The sequence below is a fragment of the Dendrobates tinctorius genome, unplaced genomic scaffold (assembly GCF_039654945.1).
Source record: "Dendrobates tinctorius isolate UK_male_01 unplaced genomic scaffold, ASM3965494v1 ptg000059l, whole genome shotgun sequence".
Taxonomy (NCBI): Eukaryota; Metazoa; Chordata; class Amphibia; order Anura; family Dendrobatidae; genus Dendrobates; species Dendrobates tinctorius.
In genome coordinates, this window is record NW_027361727.1 from 4,661,426 (window position 1) to 4,677,290 (window position 15,865).

A 15,865-nucleotide genomic window follows, 5' to 3' on the forward strand; every position below is an offset into this window, starting at 1 on the left:
TGCGGTGAGCATGCTTTTCTACAACACAATTATTTCTCTATGGGACTAATGGGGAAAGCCCAGCTCTGTACTCTGCTATCACCATCAGACCTAGAGAGAATGAATGGAGCGGCAGACAAGCATGCACTGCTGTATATCTACAACAGAAGCATTCTTGGATGGAAAACCTCTGCAATATTTTTAATGCTTTTTAGAAACCTATATAGTTTTAAAATGTTATGGCACAAAGTACTAATTAGCTGAAAACACAACTTTTTATTTATGCAATAAGTTACAAGAAGTTATGACCAGTAAAGGCGACACATAAAAAAGTGAATTAGATCTGCTTGATATGTATTTGTTACAGATAGCATACAGTTTGATTGTTCAGTAACTTAGGCGAAGTTGGCCTTAGGCTAGTTTCACACTTGCGTTTTTAGCGCTGTATTTTAGGACTAAAAAACGCATGCGTTTTTTTCCCTATATTTTGCATGGGATGCGCTTATGTGCGCATACACATGCGTTTGTATGCGTTTTTCCGCGCATGCGTTTTTTTGTGGTGTGCGCTCAGACGCACAAAATGCATCCTGTTGCATTTTTTGGGCGTCCGACTTGCCTCAAAAAAACGCATGCGCGCACAATGCGTTTTTTTACAGCAAGACACCCATTATAAGTCTATGGGTGCGCATATGTGCGCATTGGCATGCTTATGTATGCGTTTTTTTGCGCATGCATTTTTTTGCTGACCATTGGTTATACAATGGAAATTAGGGGTTTGGGTTAGAGTTAGGGTTAGTTAAGGGGGTTTAGGGTTAGGGTTAGTATGGTTTGGTTAAGGGTTAGGGTCAGGGTTAGGGTTAGTATGGTTTGGTTAAGGGTCAGGGTTAGGGTTAGTATGGTTTGGTTAAGGGTTAGGGTCAGGGTTAGGGTTAGTATGCTTTGGTTAAGGGTTAGGGTCAGGGTTAGTATGGTTTGGTTAAGGGTTAGGGTATGGTTTGGTTAAGGGTTAGGGTTAGTAAAGTCATGGTTTAGGTTAGTGTGAGGGGCCAACTAATGTTGGAAAAAAACGCAAACGCGGTAAAAACGCACTAAAAACGCTGCGTTTTTTTCATGCATGCGCATAAAAATGCTTGAAAAAAACGCAGCATTTGTATGCGTTTTTTCAATGCGTTTTTTTGCAGGAAAAACGCGCTGCAAAAAAAAGCAAGTGTGAAAGTAGCCTTAAAGGGGTTTTCTCAAGCTGTACCTTCAATCAATGTTTCATTTGTGAGGGTAAGAAGACCACTAGGACCCTGTCTGATGAGCACAATTAATGGCTCAATTCCTGCCAAGGACAACATCTACAGGGCATTTGTATGTTCTCTCCGTGTTTGCATGGGTTTCCTCTGGTTTCTTCCCACACTCCAAAAGCATATTGATAGGGAATTTAGAAAGTGAGTCCTAATGGGGACAGCGATGATGATGTCTGTAAGGCGTTGTCGACTAAACGGCGCTATAGAAGTGAGTAAAATCAATAGTAAATTAATGTATGGGCTGTATCAATAACAAAGGATCGATGACCTGGCCATAGCAATGACTGTACCTGAAACTGCGGTGTGACCCATTCATTCAATAGGACAAGCTGTAAGAGATGCAGCCTTTTTATTGCGCTGATCAGTGCATATTGAATCACATTCCCCTTAGTGCATGGGTCATTAATGTCAATGTTGAGGATAAACCCTTAGAATATTTCATCAGTTATGTTGTGCAACTACTGACATAAATGTTATTTGCAATAATTGGAACATTACTACTTTAGCCATATACATTTCTGTTTATGCAATATACAGTATCTGTTGCATGTAACCATATGATAAAACTGCTGTTTATACCTTCAGATGAGACCATAAACGTCACCTTATCCTGCCCACAGTGATATCAGCTGCACTATATTGCAGGTTCATCCTAGTCTACGCTCAAAGATTAGGCCAAGTGCAAAGTTTACAAAGGTGAAAAAGATGTGAACGCAGAGCTCCCAGGATCTGCACCTAACTTAGACATCGTACACATTCTCTCTAGCCTTCGTATTGCAGGGACTGCTGGGACTGTTAGACAAAGTTCCCACCATGGGTTTTGGTGAGTTATTTTTTTTTACGCTTTTTCGAAAAAATGCAAGTAATCTATTTAACTTAATGGATGCATGAAGTCTGCCACAATAAAAACTCACCATGAACCCATTGTGGGAACATAGCCTTTGTTCTCCCATGCTGTAACGCATTCTTTACGTGTTTATTTTTTTTCATCCAATACAGTGCTGTTATTTCTGAATACTTCATCCTTGTATAGCATGTGAAACATCAGGCATGATTTCTCCCTATATATGCATTCCAGACTTACCACTTCTAAAAAAAATTTTTTGTTCCCAAATGTACAGAAGTAGCCTAATTATTAGCCGCTTTACCTGCTTTGTGTGTCTGTGTGTCAGGGCCTGGTTCCATGCAGATTCTTTTGTGCTGGCAGGATAATGTCTGCAGGGCAGGCAGCTCTACCTTCCCCTCAGACCGCTCTCCTCCCCTTGTGTGACACACTCAGCCTTCACACCAATGGCACCAGGCAGAGCAAACACATCATCGTCTCACAGACATCTGGATTGGTGCAAGCGCCTCAAACCATCTGAGCCAGCAAGCTGCCATCACAATAACTAGAGTCCTGGAGGATACAGCACAGAAATGCTCTGTATACAGTCACACTGAGTGTGTATAGACTGGGGGGGGGTGTTATTAGAGTATTTGTATGTAAGGTTTAGTATCAAATTGGTCACATTATCAATCATCTATCTTTCCTTCAATCTATATGCATCTACCATCTTTGGGTTTTTTTCTGTATGCACCTATAATTTTCCTTGTTTACTTTATTTTTTATTCTCATCTATCTTTCTTTCTTTCTTTATTTCTTTCTTTCTATATGAATCTATCATCTATCATTTCTCTTTCTTTTTCTTTCTTTTTTCCTGCATCATCTTCTTTCTTTCTTTCTTTCTTTCTTTCTTTCTTTCTTTCTTTCTTTCTTTCTTTCTTTCTTTCTCATATCTATTCATCTGTCATTTTAAGATGCAGCTCCAGCTTCAGTTAAGGATAGGTGACAAACCACTGGTTGTAGTAGCCCAAAGACCATACATAAAACAAAAACACAAAAAGGGGAATTGAAAATACTCCAATAATATAGAAAAAAACACCAAACTAACAGGCTTGTTGTTTGGCATTTTTTTCTAGATTATAGTAGCCCAAAGACCATGTCATATATAAATAAAAAAAAAAAAACGCACTCAAAAATGAAAAAATGATTAATAGTCCAGTGAAACTTTTATTAAGCCATATGTGCAACAGGCAACTTTTGGAGTCCACAGAGCTTTTCTCAAAAGTACAGAAAACTGCTGATCGTGTAGGGGGAAACTTAGGGGTACTTCACACTAAGCGACATCACTAACGAGGTCGCTGATGTGTCACCGATTTTGTAACACATCAGCGATCTCGCTGTGTATGGCACGCATCAGCGACCGCCCCCCCCCGCCAGGTATCGCTAATCGTGCAGGAATGTACTGGGCCATTTTTTGATCGCTGCTCTCCCACTGGCCAGCACGCATCGTTGCGTGTGGCAGCGGGAGACCAACGATCAGCGAGCTCCCAGTGCTGTAAGCAGAAGCTGGGAGCTGGTAACCAGGGTAAATAGCGGGTAACTAAGCACGTGAGTCCCTTAGTTACCTGCTGTGTACCCTGGATACCAGCGTGCTTGCGCTGGGAGCTGGTATCCAAGGTTAGCAGCGGGTAACTAAGCACCGCGCGCTTAGTTACCCGCTATTTACCATGGTTACCAGCTCCCAGCGCGAGCACGTTGGTATCCAGGGTACACAGTGGGTAACTAAGGGGCGCGCGCGCTTACTTACCCGCTATTTACGCTGGTTCCCAGTGTCCTCGTTGGTCCTGATCGCTGGTGAGTCTGCCTGTTTGAGAACTCACCGGCGATCCTGACCAGGTCAAGTTGTCGGGATCGCTGGTGCGTTGTTTAGTGTAACGGGACCTTTACTCTATACTTACCTCCCCCGATGCGACTGTGACAATGATTTCACCGGTTGGTCTCTATACATTCAGGCCCCAGGTGTATGTCACATGTGACAGCTGCAGTCTGTGATGGACTGGTGCCAGACTGCCATTGGTATGATCATGTATACTGAAACATTAATTTGTACAGAGTAAGGTTCATCAAGGATGATCTTACTACTGTCCCCATTTACCCATTATGAAGGACCCTCCTCTCTCTGTTCACTTTTCAGCTCGGCCCACAGTGTAATATGTAATTATTGGGTCCGGCATGTCTGATCTTGGACAGCCAATATTTTTGTTCTCGGCAAGATAAGTTCCCACTAGAGAAGACTGTCAGCGGCTCTCATATGAAAGGCAGGAGCGCTCAGGAGGACAAGAGCTCTCTTGTGTATAGAGAAAACAGGAGAGATGGCGGCCGGCTGATGAAAGATCAGTCAAACCATCGTTTGGCTGACAGCAATCTATTGTGTATGGGGCCCCTTACATTGATTTGTCATTTATGTCACACCTACTGATTACCAAAACAGGACACTTGTTACCTGGGCTTTCTCCTGACCCTGGCCAGGAGGAGATCCGCTCTTGTCTGTTGATGGGGCATAGCTGCCAACGTCATGCCGATTGACATCCGCTTCCCCCTGCCTAACTGCCTGTTAGTCCTTAGGCCCATAGTAAAAAAAAAAATGGTCCTGGATAACCCCTTTAAAAAGGTGCATCGTGAGAGGCAGGAGAAACTACTCAGCAAATCTGGCTGCCCTGGGCGCTTTTCCTTGTTTAGTGTTGATATATGTGAACCCTAAACAGAAACATGTTCTATCAAGTCTTGTTCAGGAGGACATACATTTTTTTGTTTTAGGCAATACAATCATGCAGACATTAAACAAATGTGTTACACAAGAAAAATGTGATATACTAGAAAAAAAATTGTTTGGGTCAGACTCCTATGAGGGTAACTACAAGGGGCACAGAGTTATATGTGGCTTGTATATGAAAGCTACTGTACAGATGGCATGTATGGTACAAGCCAATAAAGAGCAGTCATTATCAACTGTGCATCCAAGCAGAATATGAATGAGCATTACTTCCCATGGGCTCTGCTTCCCTAAATTTATGCTTGGTGTCATAATTTATTACACTGAATTAAAATTTGCTAAATAGATGCAATCCCAACACTATTATATGGCCGGTAGTAGAATGTGAAACAGGTTCTAACATTACATTGTTTCCAGTATTTAACGTCATATGATTTTGTGATTTTTAAACCTCCATAATAAAACTAATAGAAAAGTCTGGGTACATGGATACCAATACAGAGAAATTACTACGCTAGTGGTGGTTGCATGATTCTGTATGCTGTAAGCTCTCCCAAATGGTGGTTGTATAAATAAATGCGCATGTAGTGAGCTCCCACTAGTAATGGCTGTATATACCTGCATACATTGACCTCCTACTAGTGGTGTTGGTGTAAACCTATATGCTGTAATCTCCCCATAGAGGTGGCAGTAGAAATTGTATGCAGTGAATTACTAGAGGTGGCTGCAGGTACGGACTGGGGCTGAAATTCAGCCCTGGCATTTGAAATCACACAGGCCCATGTTGTCCCCGTCCCCAAGCGGCAGATGGGATCTATTACTAATATTACCCTGGATTAAAGAAAGCAAGATTTACTACAAGACCAATATTTCTAATGACACCCATGGCCTGCTGGGGTATGTGACTTTGTGCTCCAACACAACTCTTAACATTATGCGTGTCTTGAGAACACCGATTCTGTTAACAACGTAGCAGACAAGGCGGCCTACAACCAGACAGGCCCTTCTGGCATTTGCCAGAATTGCCAGATGGCCAGTCAGGCCCTGGGTGGCTGTATATATTTATATGAACTTAGCTCCCTCTAGAGAGGGCTGTATTAATCTACAATGGTGTGAAAAAGTCTTTGCCTCCTTCCTGATTTCCTATTCTTTTGCACGTTTGTCACACTTAAATGTTTCAGATCACAAATAAATGTAAATATAGACAAATACAATACAAGTAGTCACAAAATGCAGTTTCTAAATGAAGATCTTTATTATTAAGGGAAAAAGAAATCCAAACCTACAGGGTTCTGTGTGAAAAAGTGATTGCCCCCTAAACCTAATAACTGGTTGGGGCGCCTTTAGCAGCAACAACTACAATCAAGCTTTGTGATAACTGGCAATGAGTGCTTTACAACACTCTGGATGAATTTTGGCCACTCATCTTTGCAGAATTGTTGTAATTCAGCCACATTGCAGGGTTTCCGAGCATGAATTGCCTTTTTAAGGTAATTCCACAGCATCTCAATCGGACTAAGATCAGGAATTTGACTAGGTGACTCCAAAGTTTGAACCCCTTCCCGACATGCGTCGTACATATACTGCTCTGCGGGAGGTACGTTCCCGCAAAGAGAAGTATATACATGGCGACATGATCCACGTAGCCTCACACTGTGCGCCGCGGCAATCGGGTGTGTGTATCAGCTGTATGTTATATATCTTATATTTTTATTTATTGTTCTTTAAGGGAATGCGTCACATACATTTTTTAAAATGACCAATAATACCACATATAAGGGACAAATACTGTCACACCATGAACAGACCACATATTACCACCACCTAGTGACCAAATAATACCACATAAAAGGAACAAATACAGTCACACCATAACCAGACCACATATTACCACTACATAGTGACCGAATAATACCATCTATAAGGAACAAATGGCACCACACCATGGCCGGTCCACATATTACCACCACATACTGGCCAAATAATGCCACATACAAGGGACAAATACCACCACACCATGACGAGATCACATACTACCACCATATAATGACTGAATACTACAATAGTGATCATTAATGAAAAACAAAATACTAAATGCCATTATACGCAGAAGCTCTGTATATAGTGTCAGTGTACAGGTAATATAGTGATCACCTGTGACATTATACGTAGGAGTTCTGTATATAGTGTCAGCGTACAGGTAATGAAGTGATCACTGTTGATATTTTCCACAGGAACTTTGTATATAGTGTATAGTATAGGGGTAGTACAGGGAGCACTGATTACATTATACTCAGGAGCTCTGTATATAATGTCAGTGTACAGGTAATACAGTGATCACTAGTGACATTATACACAGGAGCTCTGTACATACAGTAGTATACAGTATATAGTGTCAGTGTACAGGTAATACAGTGATCACCAGTGACATTATACACAGGAGCTCTGTACATACAGTAGTATACAGTATATAGTGTCAGTGTACAGGTAATACAGTGATCACTAGTGACATTATACACAGGAGCTCTGTACATACAGTAGTATACAGTATATAGTGTCAGTGTACAGGTAATACAGTGATCACCAGTGACATTATACACAGGAGCTCTGTACATACAGTAGTATACAGTATATAGTGTCAGTGTACAGGTAATACAGTGATCACTAGTGACATTATACACAGGAGCTCTGTACATACAGTAGTATACAGTATATAGTGTCAGTGTACAGGTAATACAGTGATCACCAGTGACATTATACACAGGAGCTCTGTACATACAGTAGTATACAGTATATAGTGGCAGTGTACAGGTAATACAGTGATCACCAGTGACATTATACACAGGAGCTCTGTACATACAGTAGTATACAGTATATAGTGTCAGTGTACAGGTAATACAGTGATCACCAGTGACATTATACACAGGAGCTCTGTACATACAGTAGTATACAGTATATAGTATCAGTATACAGATAACACACTGACTTACCAATGACGTCTCTAGTCTCTTTCATCTTCTTTTTCTTCTTTATCCAGAGCAAACCTGACTTACCAGTGACATCTCTAGTTGAAGTCTTTCATCTTCCTTTTCTTCTTTTTCCAGAGCAAACCGCCATCACTTCTTCCAGCCAGGACTCACCTCTGCATAAAATAACACATAGTTACCTATAGCACCGCTTCCAGAGCACATTCCCCACTTTTTCCCTGTCTTCTACCCTACACAACTGAATACAGACGTGCACCAACAATAAATACATAGTTAGTTATTATGCAACCCACCATTCTAAATATAAATTATACTGCGCCCCCACCAACTATAAATAGCCACTTTCCCCACCTAATAAATTAATTAGCCACTGTACTCTTCCCCCAATTCAATACCAGTCGCTACAACCTCAACGCCCCCCCACTATGTAAGTCCCACTCCCCGATTCATTATATTTACATGCCCCTTCTACCCAAATTCATTAGGTCATGACTTCATTCTCTCACCCCCACCCTCTAATGCATTATCAATTTCTCTCCCCCACATTCAGTACATCACTTAACCACCCCCAACCTCAATTTATCATTATTTGCTGCCCCATCATCTGCCATCATTTGTTGTCCCCCACTCTCAATTCATCATTTACTGTCCCGATCCACTAGTCTCAATACATCATCATATACTCCCCCCACCCTCAAAATTCATAATTATTTGCTCTCCTCATTCATCACTTGCTCTTCCCACTCCCCACCTTCGAATCATCATTTTCTGTCCTCCGTCCCACACCCTCAATTCATGATCTGCAATCTCTTACCTTCAGTTCATAGTCTGCAGGAATGCTCGGTCAAGCCAAAATTTCCAGTGTACCCCGGGGGTGTCAAAAGAGATCGTTTCCCTTTGTTAGATGCCTTATGCAGCAAAAGACACTGATATCCTTGTACCTTATTCATTAGCAGGGTTGATGCTCATGTACTAATCATGCTACATCGGCCCCTTCATTGCGGTGATGGTTGCACCGTCTCCCACCCACTCACTTCATCATGTGCAGCCCCCCTCCCCACTCACTTCATTATTTGCAGTCCTCAGGTTATTTCTAGGTATACCCACTATACTATACCCAATAAGAGCACCTGAATGAACCCTTAAACTTGTGCAGAGAGATGTTACTGTCATCTCTCTGTAAGGTAGCGCTTATTGTTAGTGTTGGGGAACACTCGGTTGGCAGCGGATTCACGACACCCAGGAACACTTTCCACTTAAATAGTCCGTATGATTTATTATACAGCATAAACTATAAAACGCAACAGTCTTACATACAAGAGAATGCCAAGAGTGTGCAAAGCAGTAATCAAAGCAAAAGGTGGCTACTTTGAAGAACCTAGAATATAAGACATATTTTCAGTTGTTTCACACTTTTTTGTTAATTATATAATTCCACATGTGTTAATTCATAGTTTTGATGCCTTCAGAGTGAATCTAAAATTTTCATAGTCATGAAAATAAAGAAAACTCTTTGAATGAGAAGGTGTGTCCAAACTTTTGGTCTGTACTGTAGTTCTAATATGTTATAGACTGACCCAAAACTGAACAGGAATAAGTTGTTATCTATCTTATTATAATATTGCTCTGCAGTTTTTATTATATTTGTCCTGATGACCATTTATTTATAAATGATAATTGGAACGTGATTACACTAATAATCAGGTACATCACCTCGAATGGAATGATGAGCAATCAATCATATGTTCAGGATTGTGTTTGTGATTCACTGCTGCTACTGACTTTACTGGTTATGTTTCTAAGATTAAACTAATTGTCCTTCCTTCTAATTGTCCTGGATTGTGACTACTCCTTCTATAGATTGACAGCCTTTCGCGTGCATACTAGAAGTGACATGGATGCCTACAGCTTGTAGTTCGGTTGTTATGATAAGGTCACACATTGCAGATTTTCTGTGGACACTTCCTGCATGGAATCCAGGGAAGTCAGGACCGACAGATCCACACAAAATCACGCAGATCTTCAGCTGAACTTCCTGCAGACTATTTTGGGGAAAAGGAAGATACATTTGTGAAAATATTTCTAGCCAAATGACGCCAATTATTCCAGTCCAATTTTCTTGCCACTTTTGAAAAGTGGCAAAAAGGAAAAAAGGAACAAATTTTGCCACAAATATGATGTGCGGAAAAACATGACTTTTTTGCCAGAAAACTGTTGCAAAAGTATATCAGAAAGTTGCAGAATTTTTATGACACACTTATAGAAAACCGAAAAATCTCTGAGTTTGTGAACACAGAGTTTTTTGAGAAGTTTCTAGGTCCAAAAGACACCCGAAAAATTACTCAAAAACTCCTTGAAAGACTTAATATTCATTTTTATTGTAAAACCACTTGACTTTTCAGGTGCTCAATTTTTTCGAGCATTTTCCTTCTGCTCCATGTTTTGACAAATGCCAGGTGGGAGAAAAAAAAAATTGCACATCACTTCTTTGAAGAATCTCATGAAGGAAAATGCTCCAAACTTTTTACTGTCCAATCAGAAGTCTGCAAAAAACACTTTCTAGGAATGCTTGACAAGCTCCAAAACCTCCCCGAAGAAGGACCGTTTTTTTAACCAGTTTCCACTAGAAATCTTGTCATTTTTCACAGCCTCAAAAAAACTCAGTGTGCGCATACCCTAAGTATATGAGGATTCAGGGGCAAAAGTGCCCTGGGCCCATTAAAGGATTATTTCCAAAATAGTTACCATATCTGTCATGCATAGGATAGGTGATAACTTCCTAATTGCAGCAGTAAGGCCATAGGACCTCTGGTTTCAGAGAAAGCCGAGTACAGTGCTTGGATATTTTCAGCAGTTCTATAGACATTCATTGGTGCGAAGGTCGAGTATGCGTCCATCTGCGATATTAAAGTTGGGGCTGTCTGGTTCTATGGATAGCCGGATAGGGGATAACATACTATTTTGAGAAGAATATTTTAAGATTTATTTTCATAGTAGAAGACAAACTTTTTAACCGCTTCCCGACCTTCAACGGTAGATGGACTTTGTGCAGCGCCAAAGTTTATCTACTGTCAGCGATTTTGTGCCCCCCGGGACCCCCACATATCTTATAATGCAGGTATCCCGGCGTACAATTCTTGCTGCGACCCCCACGTCATCAATACCTGATTGGTTCAGGTCCTGATGACGTCAGCGTCACAGCAGCCAATGAGAGAGCTTGCTGGGAAAGCTGCTTGATTCCAGGTGATCTGACTAATAGTAACTCAACCTCTCCTCTGATCTCGCACTGATAGGAGATCAGAGGAGAAGTGGCGTTACTATGTGCCAGGCAGTGATCTTGTCACACAGTAACGCTGCTTCTCCTCTGATCTCCTGTCAGTGCGAGATCAGAGGAGAAATGGCGTTACTATGAGTCAGATCGCAGGGCAGCGATCTTGTCACAAAAAAAGTAAAGAAAAAAAAAGCAGGTACGCAGGTTAGGGCTAGGGTTAGGGCTAGGGTTATGGTTAGGGCTATGGTTAGGGCTAGGGTTAGGGCTAGGGGTGTGTTGGGGTTTGGGTTGTGGTTAGGGTTATGGTTAGGGTTGGGATTAGGATTAGGGGTGTGTTGGGGTTAGGGTTGGAATTAGAATTGGGAGTTTCCACTGTTTAGGCACACCAGGGGCTCTGCAAACGCAACATGATGTCCGCAAACCATTCCATCAAAGTCTGCATTCCAGAACGTCACTACTTTCCTTCTGAACCCTACCGTGTGCCCAAACAGTAGTTTTCTCCCACATATGGGGTCCCAGCGTACTCAGGACAATTTGGACAACAACTTTTGGGGTCTAATTTCTCCTGTTACCCTTGTGAAAATAAAAAATTGGGGGCTAAAAGATAATTTTTGTGGAAAAAAAATGATTTTTTTATTTTCACGGCTCTACATTATAAACTTTAGTGAAACACTTGGGGGTTCAAAGTGCTCACTACGCATCTAGATAAGTTCCTTGGGGGGGTCTAGTTTCCAAAATGGGGTCACTTGTGGGGGGTTTCTACTGTTTAGGCACATCAGGGGCTCTGCAAACGCAGCATGACGCTCGCAGACCATTCCATCAAAGTCTGCATTCCAGAACGTCACTACTTCCCTTCCGAGCCCCACCGTGTGCCCAAACAGTAGTTTTCTCCCACATATGGGGTACCAGCGTACTCAGGATAAATTGGACAACAACTTTTGGGGTCCAATTTCTATTGTTACCCTTGTGAAAATAAAAAAATTGGGGGCTGAAAGATCATTTTTGTGGAAAAAAAATGATTTTTAATTTTCATGTCTCTGCGTTATAAACTTCTGTGAAGCACTTGGGGGTTCAAAGTGCTCACCACACATCTAGATAAGTTCCTTAAGGGGTGTAGTTTCCAAAATGGGGTCACTTGTGGGGGGTTTCCACTATTTAGGTACATCAGGACTCTCCAAATGTGACATGGCGTCCGATCTCAATTCCAGCCAATTCTGCATTGAAAAGTCAAACGGCGCTCCTTCCTTTCTGAGGGCCGTGTGACTAAACAGTGGTTTAGCCCCATTTACGGGGTATCGGCGTATTCGGGAGAAATTGCACAAAAAATTTTGTGACTCATTTTCTCTTTTTACATGTGTGAAAATAAAAAAAAATGGTTCTGAAGTAAAATGTTTGTGAAAAAAAGTTATGTTTATTTTTTCTTTCCACATTCCATTCATTCATGTGAGGCACCTGAAGGGTTAATAAACTTTTTGAATGTGGTTTTAAGTACATTAAGGGGTGCTGTTTTTATAATGGTGTCACTTTTGGGTATTTTCTGTCATATTGAGCCCCAAACTCAATTCAAATGTGAGGTGGTCCCTAAAAAAAAGGGTTTTGTAAATTTTGTTGTAAAAATGAGAAATCGCTGGTCAACTTTTAACCCTTATAACTTCCAAACCCAAAAAAAATTATGTTTCCAAAATTGTGCAGATGTAAAGTAGACATGTGGGAAATGTTATTTATTAACTATTTTGTGCGATATGACTCCCTGATTTAAGGGCATAAAAATTAAAAGTTTGAAAATTGCAAAATTTTCTAAATTTTCGCCAAATTTCAATTTTATTTTTTTTTAACAAATAAGTGCAAGTCATATCTAAGAAATGTTACCACTATCATAAATTACAACATGTCACGAGAAAACACTGTCATAATTAGCAGAATCTGTTGAAGCGTTCTGGAGTTATGACCTCATAAAGTGACACTGGTCAGAATTGAAAAAATTGTCCCGGTCACGAAGGCAAAAACAGGCTCTGGCGCGAAAGGGTTAAGGCCAGTTTCAGACAATCATAATACCAATACAGGTCTTGACTTGACCATGGATCTGATATTCCAAACTGGCAAAATCATAAAATCCCTGTATCCATGAAATGGATGTAGGGAATTTGCCTGTGTTACCCCTGTCTGAAACTTGTCTTACTCTACTAAAACAGTGACACAGAGTGACATTGGCTCTTACCTTGATCAAAAGTTCAATGACTCTATGTGCAAACATTGTGATATTCAAGGTGAAGCAAACAGGAGATGCTAAAGCAAACATCATATACTGCATTCAAACATACTGTATGTATTATAAGGGTAAGAATGCAAATGTATGGAAGCTTGTGGCTGACATCTATTGGTCATAGTAAGAATGTGACTGTGTTATACGTCGCCTATTAGTGAGATTATGACCCCTATGTCTTCACCACAACCTGTTTCCACAACACACGTCTCATTGCTGTATTCAATTTTTCTGTGATTGTTCTCTTTCTTTCTTCTTTAATTTCATCATGGAGCAAATATGTAGTTTAGTGCGGGGTTATGTAAATATATTAATAAAGCATCTGGCCACCATATTTTGTGTGTATTCGTAGCCGCTGCCAATTTTCAAGTTGGAGGAAAGGGGGTGTTTCATCATTTAATATGTTCCAACTGTACGCCATATTAATGAAGTACGACTAAGCAAAATATCCCAACGTCTGACCAAGGGTACATTGTACATAAAACATTTTATTTTTGCCATTTTTTTTTTTTTTAGCATTTACACTTTTAGCGACCATTGTCCCAACATATAAAACAATCTTCAAATCATCTTAGTTTGTCAAACTCTGAGAATCTGCCATACATCTTGTCATTTTTTGACAAAATTAGATAATTTATGAATGTGCTCCAATATATTCAGAAAAGCAAGAACTACTCCATAAATGACCATAATTTTAACCCTAGTTGTACAGACCCATATTACAAAGTTCATTTTGGGTCCATACTCTCAAATATAGGATCAGGCTACAATTCATATGCACTTTTTCCACTAGATGGTGCTAACAGATCCACTGGTTATAATGCAGTAAAAACTGAGTATAAGTGAATATAAATACAAATGTGATTTTTTTTTTTCAGTTGCATTACATTTTTAAAAGCCTAAAAAGGTAATTTTTATTTATTATTATTATTATTATTATTATTATTATTATTATTATTTAAGACTGGTCTAGACAATACTAATTACCGGTACTACATCCACCAAAAACCGGCAAGAACACTTGTTGAGCAAAATAGACAGAATGAGTTATAAGAATATTCAGAAGGCACTGCTAATATACTTGGGCTAGGAGCATTTTAAAAAAATATGGTCCTCCCTCCTAAATTTTACCAAATATGAAAGACATCTATACATGAACACTATAGAGTCATAAACCACCAAAAATAACAATAAAAAATAATACTTTTATTAATTCATTAAAATATACACTGGACTAAAAAGACCCGTTTTAGAATGATTGAAGTAAGAGGAGTATCATTTTTGAATTAATACCAAATAGATGTGAGAAAGCAACAATCAATCACAAGTTAATATTAGTTATTAGTATAAAGATGAGCGAATTTGTTCGGATTCGGTTGCAAATTTGATCGGAGTTGAATATTGTTTCTGCAATATTCATCGAACACAGACAAACGTTATTAGAGTCAATGGGAGTAGAAATTTACCGAACGTGTTTGGAACCGATCATCAATCATATATTCGGCCCGAATATGTCAAAATCAGATTCGGTGACAAAATCCGAACAAATTCGCTCATCTCTAGTTATTATGACAAATCAAAGTCAAATATATAATTGTAATAGTGACTGTGCTAACATAAAGCCAACCTAAAAATATACATAGTTTAACTATTAAAGCATAACACATGTCCATCATTAATAAATGTCTATGTAAAGAGGAAAATAAAGTAAGAAAAAATTACACAATAGTGTGAGTGTAACATATGCAAATACATAAATTGCATTGTTGTGACTTAAAAGGGCGGGGGGAAGGTGATCTTTCTCTAGATTAGGGGTGGGGAAACGTTTTAATGCCAGGGGCCATTTTGGATAGGAGACACTGTGGCTGCTGAATATTCATTACACTGGGGCACATACATCACAAGAGATGCTGGGGCATGTACATGACAAGGGATGCTGGGGCATATACATCACAGGAGACATTTGGGCATATACATCACATGAGGGGCTCGGGACATAAACATCACAGAAACAGCTGTGGAAACATACATCACATGAGACGCCAGGGCACATACACATAGGAGACTCTGGGGTCATATATATACATCACAGGAGGAGCTGGAGACATACACATGTGGTCAAAATTGTTGGTACCCCTCGTTTAATGACCGAAAAACCCACAGTGGTGACAGAAATCACTTGAATCTGACAAAAGTAAAAATAAATCAAAAATCTATGAAAATGAACAAATGGAAGTCAGACATTGCTTTTCAACCATGCTTCCACAGAATTAAAAAAAATAATTAAAACTCATGAAATAGGCCTGTCAATGAGATTTCTGCACCTCTAGACAGGTATTTTGGCCCACTTCTCAAGAGCAAACTGCTCCAGTTGTCTTATGTGTGAAGGTTGCCTTTTCCAGACGGCATGTTTCAGCTCTTTCCAAAGATGCTCAATAGGATTTAGGTCAGGGCTCATAGAAGGCCACTTCAGAATA

General features: G+C 40.0%; 2 protein-coding genes across 3 annotated transcripts in view; one reads left to right on the plus strand and one right to left on the minus strand.

Annotated features, from left to right (window-relative positions):
- DHCR7 (7-dehydrocholesterol reductase) overlaps positions 1-8,834 on the minus strand; it is a 59,918-nt gene extending 51,084 nt beyond the window's left edge. The window contains exons 1-2 of one of the 2 annotated variants that reach the window (XM_073578333.1): positions 8,669-8,834; positions 7,858-8,009 (exon numbers count right to left, since the gene is read on the minus strand). The gene's annotated coding sequence lies outside the window, so the exon portion shown is untranslated. Of the gene's footprint in view, positions 1-2,419; positions 2,570-7,857; positions 8,010-8,668 lie in introns of those variants that run through there. The other variant, XM_073578331.1, reaches the window with a different exon arrangement.
- The window catches only part of PTH (parathyroid hormone), a 198,370-nt gene that overhangs the window by 48,879 nt on the left and 133,626 nt on the right, over positions 1-15,865 (plus strand). The gene's annotated exons all lie outside the window — the stretch shown is intronic.